Source organism: Nyctibius grandis, chromosome 6 (genome assembly GCF_013368605.1).
Source record: "Nyctibius grandis isolate bNycGra1 chromosome 6, bNycGra1.pri, whole genome shotgun sequence".
Taxonomy (NCBI): Eukaryota; Metazoa; Chordata; class Aves; order Nyctibiiformes; family Nyctibiidae; genus Nyctibius; species Nyctibius grandis.
Window position 1 is genome coordinate 77,637,591 of NC_090663.1, and position 22,130 is coordinate 77,659,720.

Consider the following 22,130-nt stretch of genomic DNA (forward strand, 5'->3'; position numbering starts at 1 on the left):
AATGGCACCCATTTTTCAATCCATGTGTTCTTGCAAGTCTCTCTATGTCACAACTGCATAAGACATTCTTGAAAATGTTTGAGGTCCCCTGAAAGCTATTTGCAAGAGATATTATCCAGTGTCATAAACATCTTGTGCAGAACGTGAATTATCTATCAGACACAACATATAAACAGTTCTTCCCTACACTTCAAACTTTGACTATTTAAATTTCCATATTACTGTTGAATCAAAGTTAGAATGTACTGATATTCTGAGGTACTGATAGTTAGAATGTACTGATATTGTCTTGTGAATATCCCATATTTCTTCTAAGCAAAAGGACAAAGGAAGTCTCAACAACTGTTTAATAAATTACTGTAGAACAGTAATGCTATTACTGAAATAATTCCCATCATGAAAGGTAATTTGAGTGTGAAAGCAGTCTTACGAATGGCTTTAGATCCTCTTACTTGGGATATTTTCAGTAAAATCAAATGTAACCTGAAACACATCCCCTAGACAGTACATAAATAGATTTTTATTTTCCTTTTCCGATTCATATGTGGAAAGATGCTCTATTTGCATGTCTACAAACATAAAAAAAAAGCCTCAATTTATTCACAAAATACTCTGGGATTAAGTAGTCCAAGATGTACTAAAATACAGCAAAACCTAACATCCAGATCTTCAATCAGTGTTAAGCAGAATAGCTCCACTGAGGTCCAATTTATGCTAGCTAAGAATCTGGCCTTAGATTTAATAATCTCATTGGTTATGAAGCAGAAAGATGGGTTTATGAAATCAACAGTGAGGAAACAGAAGAAAAAAGAAAGAAAGAAATATTCTGGCAGCAATCCAGCATTCATAACTGAACTAATGTTCAATTACTGTGAAACGCTTTATGGAAATAAATGTTAGTTCTACATGAATCCCAAATGAGTTTATTACAATCAGTGCTATTAAAATAATTAAAATAAAGTGTTACTAATACGCCAAACAACTGTGATTGCAGTTCCATAAAAGTAGTGTTTAATATCCATCAGAGATAAAAGATTTTTTCTGTAATAACAAAACATAATGATGTGTCTAAAGCATTTGAAATTATGACATTCATGATAATGTTAATTAGTCCTTTAAAAGGAATTAACGTAGTCCAATGAGTAAAATACATTAGAATACCTAAAGGTTACTTAAGTAACACAAAACTACTCTTAGTAGCTGATGTCAGCAGAACAGAAAAAATAAAATTACATCATAAAAATTATATGCTTATTTTAATTTTTTTTTCCAAAATCCAAAGTGCTTAAAAATTTTTTGTTATTATGGTACTCAAAACATTGAATTCAATCACCATTTTCAGATCCCTAAAAGACATCTTAAAGTGTACTTACACAAATATACACTATTATTAAATGATGGTTCATCTTAGGGGGGAAAAACATGAAATTATGTGAATCTGTTCAGTCTGAGTATTTCAAAGAGCCTTTTGCAATTGAGAATAACACATTTTGGTTAGAGCATAACGTGCAATATTATTAGCAAATATATTTACAAAGCAGTTGTACAAGCACCAGTCAGTGCTGCAATTTTCCTAATGAGAAAGGTTTTACTTAACACACACAACGTAGCAACAGATTTTAGACATAGCACATCTATGGAGTTAACAGTTGAAGTAGAATTGGAAAGATGATGTCTACACAGATGTCTACACAGAAGATGGAAAATACAGCATGACTTGCACTAAGATCTGTGTTTCTCAAGAAACCTGGTAGAATTAAACATTTACATTCCTGATTTGGAACTGTGTAAATTTAAATACCATGCTTGCTGTTTGAGTGGAAAGTTACCAGCGAGCATTTAGGACGTATCTCTCTCTCTCTCTCTCTCGGTATACCAGTCAGAATTAAATATCTGTGTGGACATCTTGAGAAAGAATCATTTTTATAAAATCAGTGATACCACTGCAGCTAACTGGCTACTAGTAACTAAGTATTTCATTTAGTGTCCTTTTTGTTTCTTCGTTTCAGCTTTACTCAGTATAAATACTCTGAGTGCTCTGACAGAAATACACATATTTATTTCCCCCCTTTACCAGCCACCTGATGGCTGCATTACCTTTTTATGGCAATCTCTTGTGAAAAAAAGTTTTTAGTTCTATGCTCTGATATTTGAACTGTGGTTACAAGATTACTTTCTTGCAGCTTTTACTTCCACAATTATTTTAACAAGTACTGTAACTTTTTTTTTCTTCTTGACCTAAAGAATTTTGTATTCTGCCTTGGTTTCTTTAAGAACAGCCTTTAAAAAAATACCACATAAGCAAGCATGGACCCTCTTCCCCTTTGCTGAATGGGACGTAGTTCTGAAGTCTCCGAAACTCAGATGAACAAATTACTAACAGCAAAACTGTACCAGTTTTAGACAAATTCTCTGAAAGGACAGATTCTTATACGAGTCTGCTAAAGTCATAAAAACAAAAGTGGCATTAGACAAATACTGTTCTTTCAGCAAAATTCACTTCCCACTCCATAAGGAGATCAAGTGTTCACTTAAAACATGACGAGCGTCCCATGTAAGAATTAGATGAGGATGGCAGATGGATGAATGCATCAGCAAGGTCCCACAATCCTTGCACGCCAGGCAAGTCATGTCTGTTTCATTCCACAGTCAAACACAGAAAGTCACTTGAGAGACTGGAAATGACTAAGGGATGAGACAAGAGAAGTTGTTACAGGTGCTTGACTGGGACCTCAGTGTCCACAGTACAGAATAGCAACTTGGTGACTTCCCACTATTCCAGCATGTCAATGGAACAAAGATAATGGGACTCCTGCTTTCTGCTGGCATTGGCACTAGCTGTGAAAGGTGGATTTTATATCTATTACCTTCCCTTCTCCTATTTGCATACTTATCTCACCTATTTTGTATTGCATAAGTTATGTCTGTAGATTTTCCATTCTCTTCAGAGTATTAAATAGTTCATCTGGGTGAGAGAGAAAGAAACACTACTTGGTTCCATGCCCTATGATTGATTTTTAAAGCCAATTCACATTCGCTCACAGGTTTATAGCCAAGTTAAAAAACAAACCTTTTTGAGGGAAACCAAACACAAGTCATTAAGATTTGTGTTTTTGAAGGCTTTTAGTCATGTATTTTACATTAAAGAATAACTGAACAGAATACAAGCTTCTTGAAACAGCATCTGAAACTGAGCACTCCCTGCTCACAAGCAATTGCTAGTCTAGCAAGTCACACCATCTTATCTGCTCCTTTTCGAAAGGTAAATGAATTATTTGCTGTACGTGGGCAAATTGACCAGAAAAGACATATTTCTCCCACTGAAGCCATCTATAGTTGCCAGCTAATATACTCTACTGAAAAACAAGAGACATGAATCTCTGTTTCATCAGACTGAGCAGTTAATTGAATCGCTACTTTCTACCTCCTTTGGCATCTACAAAATTCAGTAATCTCACCACCACTTTCTTCTCCACTGTGAAAAGTTCCTATGACTCAATTTCCAAGAAAGGAGGAGGGTGAAATTAATTGATAGATCAGGAACTCTTAAGTCAAGTCAAGAAACCAGGGCTTGCCCTCACCAAGCTTTATTATTCCAGGAAAGGGGACCAGGCACTGGGTTACCCTACTTCAAACCTACCTGCAGAGGCAGAGCCCTAAGAGAACAACTTTGTCAAACAAGAAGGTTTCCCTGGCCTTTGGTCATGATTCATTCAGGATGTTGGAGACAGGTCATGAGAATAACCAAGATGATAATTGTAAGTACTATGGACTTCTCCTAGAAGTTAGCTTGTTGCCATTGGATGTCTGAACATTTTTTGTATTTCAAATAGTTCTCTTCTTGTTAAAGGACTGAAAGAACAAAAACACCCCCCAAAACAAAAAAAATCCATAACAGAATATAGCAGGCTCTTCAGAAAGGTTGATTGCTGTAGAGTGGAAATTATCTTCTTGTAAGTAATTATTGGTGCACTTAATTGGCTACAGCAGCTGATGCCTATAGCTTTTTTTATCTTAATTGTAGAAACCAGTGAAAAATCCTCCAGCCAATATGACTGAGAAAGTGTAGGAGATGGTTTACCAATGTGTTTGTCTATAGCCCTGGCTTTTGTGTCCTTTCATTAGGTTTTATGTGCTGCTTTTTGTAGTGACAGGATACAGAAGAATTCTAAAATTGAACTAACCAGAACACAGAGCATCTGAGCACTATTAGCAACGCCAGTCTACTACGTTGGAGCTAAATAATTCTTTTTCCAGACAACATTCAGATCTGACCAATACAAGCTATTTCTAAATGCAGAACACACATAACATTTTTTCCTCACTTGATGCTCTTCAAGTTTAAAATTGCCTTATGCGACAAGTGTAGGATACTGAAAGTGATTGCAAATTGCCAGAAGATTCCAAGTACACTTCAAGAGCTGTTCAGACATACCAAAAGCTTTGAAAACTGTTTTTCTTAGATCTGTATTTGTACACAATTTCTTCACATTATATTCTAGGATTGTTTCTTCTCTGAGAAATTTACACTACGTATTTTCTAGTTAAAGACATAATTAACACTGTACAAGGACAAAAAATGTTTTGCAAAGGACAGGGATACAGAAAAGTGGCCTTTCCAAATTGAAAAGGATTTGCATGATTCAAAATATCCTCTAAAAAGAGTCCATTGGAGACAACTGAAACTCATCTTTTCACTGTAGTCATTTCATAACGTGAACAGGAAAAAATGAATCATTTAAAATGAATAGCAGTTAGAATAAAGCCAAAATGTCTTGTTCTGAAAACTTAATGTAAAAAATTGAACATTCTGTAGTGTTGAAGTTCTGCTTTTCCTCTCCCCTCTCTAGGGTTTTTGCTTAAAATTATATTTGAAGAAAATGTTTCATTAAATGCAACTTTTTTTTTTTTTCCAATCCCAGTAGTTGCACAGTCAACGCCAACATTTTTGGAGCTGTGATTTTGATGAGTTTTTAATCACAACCCTGTTACTGAGATAATTCATATGAAAGGCCACTAACACCAAAATATACTTTTGCCATTCTTAAAATACCATTGACATTTAAAACAAAAACCCTAAAACCATCCCTCATCCCACAACAGAGCAGAACCAATAGCACACACACACAGAAAACAGAATGCAAAACACCTGTAGCTTGGAGACTTAGATTCAAAGTTGGAGTCAGAACAAAGGGCTCTTGCTTCTCATGGAACCACCATCCAAGCTGGACTTGAGCATCAGCTGTAGCCCAGTAAATAAAGTTTTTGGCATTGCTAGTAAAAGAGCATAGACATTATACAGAACCAACAGTACCAGATCTCAGGGCTGGGATTGGGATGGTCTTGCCATGGCCCCAGCTGGGTTTAGCTGTGATAATAGCTATTAAGCAGGCAAATGATCATTGCTGCCTCTGCAGGCACTGGTTCCAGCAGAGCTGGGGACAGAAAAGGCCTGATCCTCTCTAGGCCATCTCTGATGAACCACCAGCAGCCCCATGGGTGTCCAGGGAGGCACTGGGACAACTTGCAGGCCTCCTCTGAGCACCAGGGAGAAGGATGTGTGCTGGGAGGAGGGTACACCCCAATAAGCCCAAGCAAGCTGATACTGAGGAGGAAGGGATCTCCAGCAGCCCCACCCCACCATCCTGATGCTGCTCCACATAAGATTAGCAGTATCACCCTTAGAAGAGGGCATCACAAGGGAGAGCCAAACAAACACCAGAGAAACAAGGTGTGTTCCCTTTTGCCAGTAATATTTTCAGTGTAACAGTTCCTTTTTTCCACATTTTCTCTTGACCAGTGTTTATTTATACTTCAAGTGAGGTTCATCTTTCAAACTACCAGGTTATTAGCTATTAAGGGATAATATTCTTTTGCATCCTCTAGTTTTGATGAGAAGTAACATTCTGTACCAAAATCACCAATAGAGTTATTGGGAGAGAAAAAAATAAATCTATTTTAATTGAGTTTTTCTGATGAAACATCATGTAGCAGAAGAATTTCAACTTAGATCTGATACCAACTGTAAATTAAAATGATTTCATAGAATTAGATGACAGAGTAAGGCAAAAGTATCTGTTCTTGAGAACATTAGAGTAAAAATTGGCAACAATTATCTGGAGACACATTCAGTTCAGTTTTTAATTTGTGTCAACACCCTTACACTTATGAGGCCCAACAATAATATATTAAAGTTTTATGGTTAAGAGGAAATAAATCTGTTAAAAAAAAAGTTAGTGTCAGATTGCCAAGGAAGTTGTTAGAAAGAATGAAGATTAAAAAAATAAATCCATGGGAAACATCCCAAAAAGCCTTTTAAAATGCTAATAATTTGAGTTGTTACATAGCATTAGTGAAATTATAATTCATAAATTGAGACCAAAAAACCCACAGAAATATAACCATATAGAGTATATGTGGATGGAGAAATATTTTCTGGGATTCAGAATCATGGAATATTTTTTAAAAGAAATGAAAGGCACAAAATAAGTGTATACAGTTGTAATAAGTTTCTCTGCTGTGGAAACAATGCTACTCAGCAGTAAATGGAAGTAAAAATAATTATTTCTTGCCGAAATAGATTCAACTTTACATTTTATCATTCCAACAGTTTTATTAACATGATAACAGCATTTTGTTCTCACAACTTTGAAAGCAGAACCATGTGAATTAATAGCTAATTCAGATTTAAAATTAATGAGCTTTACTGCGTTGATTTTTTTCCAATTTTCTTGAATAGTATTTCCTTTAAATAGTCTTTCACATAATACATGATCTTATAAGTCCCAATTGAGTAACAATGAAGTCTCGTTAGTCTTTGTCACCTCATAATCATTCATGCTGCATTTTAAACAAGCAACATAAATTGCTGCCTTGGGAAATAATTTTGGAATTATGGAAGAAATATGTGCCAGTTTAAGTTGTAGTTTGTTCTTGTAAAGCATTTATACTAAAGTTTTACTGGGCATACAAGAGTGTTTTCTCATTAAATTACATATTTTTTTTTCCCTGCTAAGTGTGGATTACTTCTCACATATGTTAAATTCTAACTGCCTACCTACTTCATAACAACTCTATTTAAAACCAGCATTTTTCACAGAGGTGACAATGTCAGATTTATTTATTTATTTTAAAGGAACACTTCAAAGGAATTAAAAAAAAAAAAAAAAGAGAGAAAATCCTGTAAAGAAGATTTTTCACAAGGAAGGAATTCCACAGGACAACTGTTTGTTTTAAGGGATTTCTTTAATTTTCCCCATACCTCATTGTCAAGTCATCCGTTTCTGGCATTTTGACAGCAAATATAATGGAATCAGACCCACCTTTGTTGACCTACCAATTAAGCAATGTTGACAATTAAATGAAAATCTACCTCTGGGCAGAGAGCCAGTACAAATCTTATGTACCACTTAAGTGCCTTTTAGGACTCATTTTGAAACTAGGTGATAGCTAAGTGATATATAGGTCTCTCACTGCACAAATTAACCCTTAATGGATATTTTCATTTTACATGAAGATTCATCTCCTTCAGCAATATGCATTTAATAATATCTTGTTTCATGTAAATTACTATTTTGTCATTAGTTTTGGTGCTACAGGGTCAGAACATGTTTTTCCAAATCTGGCCAATCTCCATCACTAAATGTGGAAAAAGATCTACCACGATGCACAATATTAACTCACTGTATATAGGAAAGGTGCTTACTTCAGTGTTGGAGGGAGAGCAGATAGCAAGTTTTACAGTGGCAAAGTCAGAAGATTAATTACTCTTTGGTTTACCATAGAAGTTACGCTATCAGGGAGAAGGTGAAGTGTTGGAAATTCATGAAGCTTTTGAGCAAAAGCAGCTTTTAATTAAAGCTTCCAGGGTCTTGCAGATTGTCTAAGACATGCTTATATCTTTGCAAGGGTAGCTTCAGGTTTAGGCACCCTGAAGATGTTTATTTCATGAAGAAAAAGGCTGAGACACAGTGCTGTCAGAAGGCTCCCATTAGGGATTCATTTCCCCTCATTTCTGTAAGTGTTTCCTTTCCTGTACCTTAGGAGGGTATGAACAGACCAGTTGCTTGAAGATATGGGGCTTTGGTTCTGAGAGAACAGAGGCTTGGTCAACGCAAGAAAGATAAACATGGGGGTTTTTAACCCTTGCCCTTTTTTTCTTAAAAAGACTAAAAAAAAAGCAGCAAGCCACAAGACAAGGATTACCCCCCTCCCCCATTGTCTAGCTATACACCTGTCTTCCTTTATTCCATTTTAGTTCAGATAACATACTTGTAAGATCTGAACTTTCTAGTTTACCGTTTGACAAAGATAGGACACAGAGCTAGTAGTCTTGTATCTTGAACTAATCTTTCAGTTTACTTAAGTATATATGTAAGGTTTTCACTGAAGTATTTATTGAAATGGAAATTTCTGTAACCTCAAATACAGAATCATGTTCTCTGACCAAATAGTATTTAGCCCATGCAATATGCAGCTGCTTTAACACAAAACAGAAAGATTCCAGTACTCAAAATCTGATAATTAGCTTCTTCCTGTGGAAAATGTCCTACATCCTAAGAGCACTGAAAGGATTCTGTCTCTCATGAGAAACAGCTGGTTTAGGCACACAGGTTTTGGACAAGAATATGAACTGTGAATCTTCAGTGGAAGTACATACCTCCCTGTAACCTAGAAGTACAGGGTCTGGCATATCTTTTCCTGCAGAACTTTTGTGGAGCCTACCTAGGTCCCACCACAGCACACAGAGTTTTGGGCATTTCAGTCTTCAGCAGCTAACTCCAAGCACAGTATCAGCACTTGAAACTCCCTGAAAATCAGTGTATTCCATGAAGAGCCAGAGTGTTTAGAAGCCAGAGAGGATTTTGAAATTTTGGATTTACTAACTTAAAGATTACTTAGATATGTAAAAACCTTTACCAGTCTGAAAGTATTAAAGAAAAAAAAAATAGATAGTGGATCCTTTAATGGCTATCTTTCCCCTGATAATCTGAAAAAGAAAAGGTAATGGAACACTAGAGAATGTAATCCATTTTAACATACTGAGCTGGCAGATCTGTCACTATAAAGTTTACACAAAGGTGATCTTCTGTGCCAGGAAATGTACAAATTCCCAGTTCTTCTGTTTGACTTTTCCATTTAACAACCAAATATGGTGGTTGTTAAATGGGCGATGTTGGTTGACAACCTTCTGCTGTCCTTTAACCACACACAGCATCAGAACACGCTCCAGCTACAGGACAGTGACACCGACATGCATGAAAACTGACTAGGAGGGAGTTTTCTGGCAGAACACTGATATTCTAATGCTTCCCCTTGTAGGGCCAAAAAAATATAATGTCCCTTTCACATGAAATCTTTGAGGAGGGTGGGGAGGGAAACAGAGAGAAGTAATTTTCAGCATAATAGATTTGAAATTTACAGGATCTCTCACTCAGCTATAAGCCTTTCTTTTTCCCCTCACCAGATTTGCAGGTCCTCAGCTCCTTTTCTGTCCTTAAGTCTTAAAAGGCAGAAATTAAAGCTTCAAGCTCCCAGTTCCACACCAGCGTATCTGGAAACACAGAGACTTCAAGATCCCTACAGATTAGCTGGGAAACCTGACCCATTATTAGATATACCAAGATTATGAGTCCTGCGACAGGGATCTGAGAGGTTCGGTGAGACCCAGCTCTTGGCTCAACAGCATTACCACAGTAGGGAACTCAAGCCATAGAGGACACACCAAAGCTGGATGACCCCAAACTCCTGCAAAGACTGCCTAAAGCTTTAAAAGCCTAGATTTTCCAGCAGAACAAACATGAGAATGGTTAGAAAGCTATTAGGATTTTTTTTTTTTTTTAAAAGAGTTATGATTTTGCAAGGTATTTGCACTAAAAGAAATAAAAAAAGTATTTCACAACAAAAATCTTGTTTTGCTGGAAAATTCCCTAACTGGTTGTAGTCTAAAGGATCTGTTCCTGACCAAAGGGTCATCAGTTATGTCATTCCCTTATTCTCGAACATCTGCAAAAGAAAATTTTCAAAGAGCCGAGACTCCTTATTGAAATGTCTTGTGAAAGAGGAAGAAAGTATCTTTATACAAGAGTTTGCAATTATTAATTGGCTTCACTTTTAATTAGTTAATGATCCAATTCAGCTGTGATCAAAGCACAACAGCTAGATAATTCAGGATAGAAAATGGAGTTAATTTACTTAGATATGGTACTACTTTCCTAATGACTGTATTTCAATGGAGTTTCAATTAGTTATTAGGTTATTTTACTCATTAGTCCAACAAGATGTCTGCTGGCAATTAACATGTCACTCCTTGTGGAAATAAAACATATATTTTTTCCAAAGGGATGTCTTTAAGATTTATATTACTGAGATTTTTGAAAAAGTTTATGGAAAAACTAATTAAATATTGAAGCACAATGAACTGGCCATTTATTTTGGTTTATTTAGGGGGCTGAATAATAGTAATTTAAAAAAAAAAAGGACAATTAGTAAGAGCCATTTATTGATACACCATTTAGTTTTCAGTTTTGCTTGCCAGACAAGGATTTCCCTTACCTAGTCAAACACAGACCATACACACTTTAAAACTAGATGACAAATCAAGACATTCTCTCAAACAGCTAAACCATATCCCTGAGCAGTGATAAACCCCTACGAATAGTCAAAAAACAGAAGCTATAGCAATTAGTAAACCTGAATTTATCAGACAGTTGAAGTCAATAGACACTTCATACTCTAATATAGGGAAAAAATATCCACCTTTAATCAGTAATAACATTATAGCTGATGAGTAAAGACTTCCCTCCACCCAAAGCTGAGTATTTTTAACTTCTACATTACAAATTATTTTATCTTCAAATTTACTACATGGTACCATGTATTATACTAGTAATATCCAGAATGACTGAGCAAGGAGTGCACTTTGCAGCTACAAGCCTAAATCAGGAAAAAAAACCCCACCAAAAGTTGCTTACTGACATTTTTCCTGGGCACATACTTTCAGAAGAGAGCTTCCAGCATATCAGTCTTTATTCCATGCCTTTCCTTAAAGACATGGAAGTACAAACTCTCTTTACTTTCTCCTTACACAGAGACCCGTGCTCTGTAAGTGCATTCCTCTGTCAGTGACTCGAAGAAAGTATTTCCTTTTTTCAGTTTAATTCAACCAACTAATCAGAAATAAACACCCAAACCCAGTAATTCATGTAGGTTTGGCCACAATGAACAGCATCTGACTGCGAGCAGGTCCAAAAATCTGACCTTCGGTCCCTCATTGTAGGTGTTTAGCACTGATACCTAATCACACAGCATGTGAGGTAGCACTAACCTTCTCCAATTGCTATACTCAAGTGTAGTAATTATATACATATTAAAATCTCACTTCCACACCGACACTTGTGTTAGCAAGCTGAGAATGTAAATCCCTCTCCTCAAACCTAGATACTGTATGAATAGCTACAGAAATTTATTTTTTTTTTTTTTTAACCAAGGGCAATAGTAGGTCTTCTAGCCTTCTTTTCTTGATTTAGCTGTTCTCAGTGGTTCCTATGCTCTTAAGTACTCACCACTCACAACAAAACACAGTGGTACAAAGTAGGATAAGTAGGGAAAGGGGAGGGTTTCGGCTGTGGTCTTGCAAACTTTATTTCTCACAGGATAAGTAATTTAGACTACCCAGACATACTGGCCCTGGAGTAGTCAGGCAGAACTGCTTACTGGAGAGAAGCAGAATTAACTTATCCTTCTAAATGTATTTCCCAAGAGACAGGATCCCACAAACTTCATCAGCCTAGCAAAAGTGCACAAGAATGGGTCAAACCAACTCGGAGGAAGAATAATGAGCTTGACAGCCAGCACTGCTGGGAAAGGCATATAGACAGCTGTGGAGACAGCCAGGCTGACAGGCTTTTTTATTGTTTTGTTTTTAACGGTAGTCTGATAAAATAGGACTATCAACCAGAAATGCACATTCATAAAGTCATTCTCTGACTCACTGAACCCTCTTCTCTGTTATTTATGGTGAGATAGGAGGTCAAATCAGAGAGGTTTTAGTTGATGAAGAAAAGCTGCAGGAAGGATTTGCTTAATTCCAAGAAAGGGCAAGTTTCTTCTTCTTAAAAGAAAATTAATTGGCACATCCTTCTTAAGAACTAAAAAGTTCCCAACAAATCTGATTTCCAAGTGTAATTTTGCGTAGGCAATTATTTTTTCTCCAACTCAGAGTATCTGACTTTTTTTTAATATAAGTATTTTGAAGGAATCCTCTGCTTTTGGCCCAAATAGTAACACCAGACTACATTCTGTGGTTGGAGAAGTCTTAGTTTTATTTATCCAACAGAAGACTCACAGCAGTATGCCCCACCAGCAGAAATAACACTTAAGAAGAATTTCAGAAATTTTCAGAAAGGTGAACTCAAATTGCAATACCTGAAAGACTCAATTGAGGGTCTTTCAGGTATCACAAGACTAAACTTTGTCCCTTGGGTGCCCAGTTCAGATGCAAGTGCCATATGACCTTAGCAGTAAGAATTTACAAAATGCAAATCCTGATTTACAGGATTGGCTTAGAGTCAGATTAACCTTCTCCTGTGAAATTCTTAATAAATATGTGCCCAAGTAAATGTTTAACAACATCAGCATGCTGTCATCACCTTTTACTGTGTGAAGTACTTAGTACGTTCTTCAAGCAGCACTTCGTGCCTTACAGGACAAAAGTGAAATTTTAACTTTTGGGATGAGAAGAAATTGAGCACTGTCTCAGTTTAGTGCGCACCCAGGGCTAAACAATAACCAGTTGTTCCATCACCCAATGTCCCTCCCCCGATCAAGAAAGGGAAGTGGGAAAAGGAGAGAGACTTGTGGGTTGAAATTTAAACAGATTTAATAAAATAAGGAAACTAATATCGATACTAATACAAAAGACACAAAATTATACTTAGCTCATAGAGTGGTGGCAAATCCCTCCAGGGATAGCAACCATTGAGAAGAGAAGAGAAGAGAGGACAAGGAGGGAGAAGAGAGCAGAGCAAAGAGCGCCCCCCCCCCGTCCCCAGCAGCTTTCCCATTTATAGTGAACCTGACATTAATGTTACAGAACACACCTGTGGGCCAGCCTGGGGCAGCTGCCCTGGCTTTCACTGCTAATGGCCTTGATCACCATCCCACAGCTGGCCACAAACTGAAACAAAATGTAACAGAAAAGTGATTCTATAAATTTTATCCAAATGGGAAAAAAAAAAAGAAAACAAAACATAAAAAAAAAGAAAAATCAAACCTAGTATCCCGAGGGATTAACCACCATGGGGAAAGATCCAATTCCTTGCTGTCCTAAATACTTCCATAGGAACTTTAAGCTTTTAGGAACAGAAGATGCATTACTATCCCTGACTTTTAGACTCAGCAACCCTGTATCAAGTGCTTAGGTTCTCTATAGCACAAATGTCAGATTCCAAATTTTTTCATATGTCGTGCCACTGACATTGTCATTCCACAAACATTTCTTCCATGAGCAGAACTTATGATTGTATTCACATCATCCCGCTCAGCTGGTCCCATACAGCCAGTAAGGACAAATGGTCAATTAGGGAATGATGCTAGCTAAAAATAAAAAGGGGGGGGGGGAAGCAGGGGAGAAGAAAAAAGAAAGCTGTTTCAATGCTGTCTGAAACTAATTTACTTGTACTCACACACTTGCTTTTTCTCTCCATCTCAAAACCAAAACACTTATGTCAATCATCCAGATTCTCTAAACATAGGGAGACAAGTAGGCTTTTTGAACCTGGGCCTCCCAAACATTGAATTAATGTATTAGCCAATTTCCCCCTCAAGTTAAGGAGAGGCAGATCTAAATCTTTCCCTGTCTACAAAACTACCTTATCCATCTTGCTACAGCCACTTTGAGGAAATTCAGTCAAGCAGAAAAGGTGTTCACCTTTGGAGAAGAGTCCTTATACTTTGGAGTATCAAAGTATTTTATCTTAAAGAGGCACTAAATAAGTATGCACAGTGTCCCTACAAAATCCAAACCAGGTAAGAAGTGGTTGTCAGGATCAGGTAACACCACACCTATCTGCCAAGACTGGCAAACAAACAAAACATTCTCTATTAGGCACTTGCCTCTGAGCGATTTTCTGAACAGCATATGGTGTCATGAATATAGTAAACAAAAAGCCTGAAGTGGAAAATGCATTCCAATATTAAAAGCCCCGTCATTATGAACTCTTTGGAAAACAGAAAGACCTAAATGCTTTCCTTGATTCTTTTTTCATTAAAAAAAAAAACCAAAAACAAACAGTTACCAGCAAGAGGGAATACAGCCAGCCAGCAGCATTATTTTGGACAGTTTCTAGTTCTGTACTGCTTGATATGCTCAACAGCTTTCAGTTAGCTCAGGCAGAGGAAACTAATTATGAAATTACTACAGAAAACACAACACTCCATGCAAAAATGAAACATATTAATATATTCACAAATGCCAAGCATTAAAAAGGAGCGTAGAAATGGATAAAGCAAAGCTGAGACAATTGTGTTTTGGGGGAGGTGGGGGAGAAGAAGAAAAGTATGTTTTCAGATCAGACTGAATTTGGCATCTCCGACAAAACTTGTCATAGTAAGACAGTTAACACTGACAAAAGCAGTTGAAATTGTTAAGCAGTTAGAGTTTTTTTAGCTTGTCCTGAAAGTTCTGGATGGCAGATAAAATTCTCTGATCATCACAGAAATTACAGAGAAGGAAAAAAAGTACAGCTAGAAAACTATGAACATTCAGCACCTAAGCAACTTCCAGTTCTTAAAAGCACAGCAAAATTAGCACATTTTTGTCCACAAGTTTTCATAGGGTGAGGAAGCATCAGGATGGCCCCATACTTCTTTCTATTCTGGGACTCACGTCTCTACCTTACATTCATATTTTATGACTGCATAGAGAGACAACATGCTAAGCCTGTCCCGGGTTAATAGCAGAGCACTGACATGTTTCTTGCTCAGGTTTGCTTTTGATAAAAGTTTATTCAAGTCTGGAGAAACAGTCGTTGTACAAATGCTGCATGGATATCTCTAGCAATATTGAAGGCCCCAGCAATTAGAAGTGTTCAAGCTATTCAATTAACTGATTACTGAATTCATCTGCAGTTTATTAACCTTTTCAAAGTTGCCTTAGTGAAGTACAACAAAACAACTGGTGGAGGGACTACATCAGGACTCAAAGAGCTGCATGTTACAAAGTAAATCATCACCTGTTTAAGAGGCTGGTGGACCGAGTCCCTTGGGAATCGGTCCTGAAGGGCAAAGGAGTCCAGGAAGGCTGGACAGGCTTCAAAAGGGAATTGCTAAATATTCAGGAGCAGGCTGTCCCAGTCTGTAGGAAGGGAAGCTGTCAGGGAAAAAGACCGGCCTGGTTAAACAGGGAACTTAGACTGGAACTTAAGGAAAAAAAGAGAACCTACTTGATCTGGAAGAAGGGTCGGGTAACTTGGAAGGTCTATAGGGACGTGGCCAGTTCGTGTAGGGAGAAGATTAGAAGGGCCAAAGCTCAGTTAGAGCTTGATTTGGCTGCTACAGTCAAAGACAACAAAAAAAGCTTTTACAAATACATCAACAGCAAAAGGAGGGTCAAGGAGAGCCTCCACCACTTGCTGAATGAGGAGGGTAGTGTAGTGTCAGGGGATGAGGAAAAGGCAGAGGTGCTCAATGCCTTCTTTGCCTCGGTCTTTAATGTCAAGATCGGTTGTCCTCAGGAGACTCGGCCCCCAGAGCCTGAAGTTAGGGACAGGGGGCTGTGTGAACCTCCCATGATCCAGGAGGAGACAGTTAGTGACCTACTGTGCCAGTTGGACACCCACAAGGCTATGGGCCTGGATGGGATTCACCCCAGAGTAATGAAAGAACTGGCAAATGAACTTGCCAAACCACTCTCTATTATCTACTGGCAGTCCTGGTTAACTGGAGAAGTTCCAGCTGACTGGAAATTAGCAAACGTAACACCCATCTACAAGAAGGGTCGGAAGGACGATCCAGGGAACTATAGGCCTGTCAGCCTGACCTTGGTGCCAGGCAAGGTGATGGAACAGATCATCCTGAGTGCCATTACACAGCACATGCAGGACAATCGGGGCATCGGGGCCAGCCAACATGGATTCATGAAAGGCAGGTCCTGCTCGACCAACCTGGTCTCCTTCTATGACAAAGTGACCCGCTTAGTAGATGAGGGCAGGGCTGTGGATGTAGTCTATCTAGACTTCAGTAAGGCATTCGACACTGTCTCCCACAGCATCCTCCTGGACAAACTGGCTGCCCGGGGCTTGGATGGGTGGACTCTTAAATGGGTTAAAAACTGGCTGGATGGCCGAGCCCAGAGAGTGGTGGTGAATGGGGCAAAGTCCAACTAGCAGCCAGTCACTAGCGGTGTTCCCCAGGGCTCAGTTCTGGGGCCGGTGCTATTCAATATCTTTATAGATGATCTAGACGTAGGGATTGAGTGCACCCTCAGCAAATTTGCAGATAACACCAAGCTGGGTGGGAGTGTCGATCTGCTGGAGGGTAGGAAGGCCCTACAGAGGGATATGGACAGGTTAGATAGATGGGCCGAGACCAACAGCACGAGGTTCAACAAGAACAAGTGCCGGGTCTTACACTTCGGCCACAACAACCCCATGCAGCTCTACAGGCTGGGGGAAGAGTGGTTAGAAAGCAGCCCGGTGGAAAGAGACCTGGGGGTGCTGATCGACAGCCGTCTAAACATGAGCCAGCAGTGTGCCCAGGTGGCCAAGAAGGCCAATGGCATCCTGGCCTCTATTAGGAATAGTGTAGCCAGCCGGTCTAAGGAAGTGATGTTCCCTCTGTACTCGGCACTGGTGAGGCCGCATCTTGAGTACTGTGTTCAGTTCTGGGCCCCGCACTTCAAGAAAGATGTTGAGGTGTTGGAGCGAGTCCAGAGGAGGGCGACCAAGCTGGTGAAGGGTCTGGAGGGTCTGACCTACGAGGAACGGCTGAGGGAGCTGGGGTTGTTTAGCCTGGAGAAGAGGAGGCTCAGAGGTGACCTTATTGCAGTCTACAACTACCTGAAGGGAGGTTGTAGTGAAGTGGGAGTTGGCCTCTTCTCCCAGGCAACTAGCGATAGGACAAGAGGGCACAGCCTCAAGCTTCGCCAGGGGAGGTTCAGGTTGGACATCAGGAAGAATTTCTTTTCAGAAAGGGTTATTAGACATTGGAATGGGCTGCCCAGGGAGGTGGTGGAGTCACCATCTCTGGATGTGTTTAAGAAAAGACTGGACATGGCACTTAGTGCCATGGTCTAGTTGACAGGGTGGTGTCAGGGCAACGGTTGGACTCGATGATCCCTGAGGTCTCTTCCAACCTGATTGATTCTGTGATTCTGTGATCTCTGTTGTAAAGGCAAACCTGGATTAAGTAGTTAATATTGTATAGGTTACGTGTCACCTAGTCACAACAGCAGCTTTATTGGTTATCACAAAAGTCATGGTTTGTGGCTTCATTTTGAAATAATTTCCAAGTTATTGGGGAGTGAGTAATTATTCACAGCTACTGAAAACTTACAGTCTTTTTGATGTTTTCCCTTACATATATTGATTTCTCTCACTGATGGGAAATAGCTTTTCATTTCTAGGATATATTTTTTGTGTGACTTCAGGGAAACTCAAAATATTGTTCTAAACTAAGTTACAGGAAGCATACTGCGCTATTAAGAGCCTGCTGCTCAGTTGTTACTCTAGCAGAGATGGATGATGAAAAGCATGCCTCCACTTTTGCCCAGCAGGACCTAGAAGTGAACTGGCCTCAATGACAACTAGAGCAAAGCTCAAAGCTGTATTTGGTCACTCAGTTTCTTTCTTCAGTGGGACAGGGAGAGAAAATGGGAACAGGAACAAGAAAGCTTATGGATTGACAAAGACAGAGAAATTACCTACCAATTACTGTCATGGGCTAAACAGACTCAACTTGGGGAAATTAATTTATTACAAATTACAATAAATATTTAGTTTCTGATATGGGCAGTGGCAAACACAGCCAAAAAAAGAAACAAACATTTATACACTTCAGAAAAACACCTTTCCACCCCCTTTCCCAGGCTCAGCTTCAACCCATGGGCATACCTGTTCCAGTGTGGGCCCATCCACAGGCTGCAGTTCCTTCAGGGAAATACTTGCTCTGGGGTGAGCTTATCCACTGCCTATAGTCCCTCCAAGTGAGTGGGGAGTTGCCTTCTCCACCATGGAGCACTTCCTCCAACCTTGATGCTCCCGCTCCCTGTCTGGTATTTTCTGCCCTCTCTTAAATGCGTTTTCACAGAGGCACCACCACCTTTGCTGATGATCTCATCTGTGTCCTCAGGTGGGTCCACTTTAGAGTTGGCTGGAACCAGCTGTGGTCAGCATTGAGCAGCCTCCACCTCTCATAGAGGCCAACCCTGCCCCCTGCCAAAACTTTGCCACTTAATCCCAATTCAGATACCAATGTTCATTACTAAAACAGCATTTTTAGCAGGATTTTTCTAGAAAAATGCAAGTTTGGTGCAAATAGTGCAGGCTAGTGTAAGTTTAGCAAACAGGGAACAAGGAAATCCATAGGGCTTTAGACTCAAAAGCTTTGGAAAATACTCAACAGCTTGGAGAATATTTTCCCTGAGTCACAGTTACAAGTGTAAAATAATGCAGTGACTAATTCCTAAATGATGAAATATACCTGAGATTTTTTTCCAGCTGAGAACCAATGCACAACATTCATACTCTGACTGTCTATGAAACCCACAGGTAATCATCCCACTTCCCCATTTCTGGTGGGAAATCCTGGGACAAGGATACAAGGAGAAAGCTGTTTCTACTAAATGCTGCCATTTTTCAGACTCGCAGTGCAGAACAATTCTTACTCCAGAGGTGATTCAGCTGCGCAGCACACAAACTTGTGCAATTGCTTAACATTCATTAGGGAAAAGTTTCGAGATACAGATTCTAACTGCACAGGCCTAAGTCAGACGAATCTTTCATTCACATCTCCATATTCTCCAGATTTTTCAGGTTTTATTATTCAACAATATTTATTGTGTGTTTTAATAATGCTCCCTTCATACCTCAAAGTCAGCAGCTGCTATATTATGGGAAGCATTAGTGGTTTGCCTCTAACATCAAAAGAATGAAAGTTGGGAAGCTAGGGGGGAAAAAAAGCTCATTTTTTGTCATCGCTCTGAGCTGGTCACAGATTTCAGTGAGAAACTCCACAAGCAAAATGGTTCCCTCTGCTCACTCTAGTTGCAGGATTAGAACCTCATTTCTCATCACTGAAACCTTATGAATAAAAATGAAGCTGAGCCTCTGCCCTTTATCCTCTACAAAGACAGCTATGAAACTCTTTTATCCTGTTCAGCCCATCAAAGGTACACTCAGAACATTTGACTAAATCTGCCAACAAACCAGGTTCTGTAATAAAATATAAATCTAGTTACTTTAAAATAAGGGATCGTAAGTCTTCAAAGGAAAATCATTAGGCTGCCTTATGAAAAAAATCAAACACTTAAGGTTAGTGATACCAAAATTCCAACCATAACTGAGAAAAATAATGAGTTTCTTTAGAACAGTCGCTTTCAAACATGTTATAGAATAACACAGTTACAATGGGAATATAAACTACAGCAAAAATGCAAACAGCTCTGAAGTTATACTGTCTTGAAAAAGCTAAGTGTTCTGAAAGTAGATTTACATGCATGCGTGACAGACAAGAAATAAGAAACCACAAAACAGATACGACACAGCAGTCTGTATGTTATTCATTCTCCCTCTCATACTTTCTTCTCTCTTTAACAACCATCTTTCAGTTTGTTGTTTAAACTTACCTGAATTTGTCAGTTCTCTGAAGAGGTAGCTATGTTCACTAGGAGACTGGATACAAACTGGCAGACCAGAGTACTTATTAAGTAGGCACCCCCCACCCCCAGGAAAACTAACTGTATTAATTAAAGTGTAGGGCAGAGTAAAGTTTCTAGCCAGGTGCCTCTACCTGTAAAGGTAGATAGTTTTAATACATTAGGTGGGGGAGCAAAATAAACACCACAAAAAAAAACAGAACTGAGAAAGCACAAAATTCTTCTCTCACTATTAAAGTCACCTTCACATGTATCCTGTAAGGGTAGGCCTGTTTATCTGGCTAGTCTCAATTTTCTATCAACAGAGAGATTTTTATACTAAAACACAAACTTTGTTAGTCTTAAGAACGATGCCAGTGCATTAGATATATCTGTGCTTCACTAAATCTTGTGATATGACACGGGGGAGGTGACTAACTATTCATAAGTCTTAGTCTAATTAGAGAGATGGAAGAAATGACAGAACTGTTACCCATGTAAGGTTCCACGAGAAAGAGAGGTGACGGTGGGTTGTATTGAGATGCATTGGGCAGAAAGGAGATTAATAGTGGAGTTTCTCAAGACTCAGTCTTACGAACAAATCCAATGTAAAATTTTCATTGGTAACTCGAGCACGAAAAGCAGGAGAATGGCAATAAAATGACTTTATGATTCCAAATTGTCAATACATAGGAAGGCTGAATATCACCCCCAGAAAAAGAGGATGATATTGCCTGAGAAGTGCTGGATCAATTTTAAAAGTACAAAGTGCAGAGTTGAAGCAATACTACTACAATAAGAATAGGTGTCCTAAGTTACGAGAGGAGACTGAAAAAGCTTGACGTACTTAGCCTCACAATCTGAAAGTTAAAAGGATATTTTTGCTTTCTACATGCACATCAGGAGCAAAGCTGCTGCAATGGGAATCAAACGGCATGAAAGACAATGTTAGCAGATGAATAAACAGTTATATACTAGCTGTGAGTATGTTTAAACTGAGAATTAGATACTTTCCACGTATCAGACCACTGAGTTTCTGTGCTAGCCTTTCTATTACAAATAGTAGGAGCAGAAAACATTGCTGGCTTTAAGCTGGAGCTTGTTCATTTGCTTTGTGGAGGGATATAGTGTCGTTGCCTACAACAGAAGATGACTAACATAGAGACCCATGACCCTAATTTTATAACATCCTGCATGAAATATTTGTTCTCTTTCAGATGAATATAAGGGACTTTTCAACTGTAATAATAAAATTCAATGAGCATCTACACCAGCTAATTTGAGGGTCTCGGGGTGCGTATGTGTGCTGAGAGAAACATATAATTGCCAACTTTGGGTAAGGTTTACCAACTGAGGGTAAAGAATATAGTTAGTCTAATCACAGCGATGTCAGGGACTGTCATAAACATTCCCAAACTCAGAAATCCTGAGGTGTGTTGCATTGAGTGTGTGAGCGTAAAGATCTTTGACCACAGTACTTGTGCACATCGTGGGAAGGAGAAAGGAAGGAAGGGGAGAGCATGAGGTGTTGCCATTCTCCTTTTTAATCCTCATTCTGAGGGGGATGCTTGGGACTACAGGATGCCAAGGCAAATTCAAGTAACTTTCTAGATTAGTCACTAGTCACAGGCTAGAGTACACACAATTAATAGCAGTCTTCACACTTCCATCTTAGCCAAGGTAAGCATATAAGAGCTAATACTTCAAATCTTGAGAAAATTATAAATAAGTACATATTAGAGAAAGAGGGCATTAAAAAGAACTTCAATCAGGTGAGTGTGACAACATAATAGAACAGTCTAGAGCTGTGCCACTGCATTTGGTTTTACATCAAACTACATCCACCACTTAGCACCAGTTTGCTAAAATGCTACAAATTTTGAAGAACTGGCCTTAAAAAGCAAATTGGCTTTTGAATAGCTTTTACTTTTGTTGTGTGTGTTTACAACTTGTTTATAGTAAACATGCATTTTCAGTACATACCTACTTTTATCCCCCCACTTGTTCTAGAAAAAAAGCACTTTCATACTGCAGGAATGCCTAACAGCTCTCTAGGAAGGCTCCCTAAACTACCTCTTCCAATAAAGAAACATGTTAATGTCACATTTTAGCTACTGGCAGTTCCTATTCCAGCTTTTTGGACGCTATATCTATATAAGTCTATTATAACCATCCCCTCCACCTCAGCTCAATTCTTTGCTAGGGCACAAGATAGAGTATTATCCTTTCAAAAACTACTGCCCAGCTTTAAATTTCAGGGCTGTCATATGCAATATCT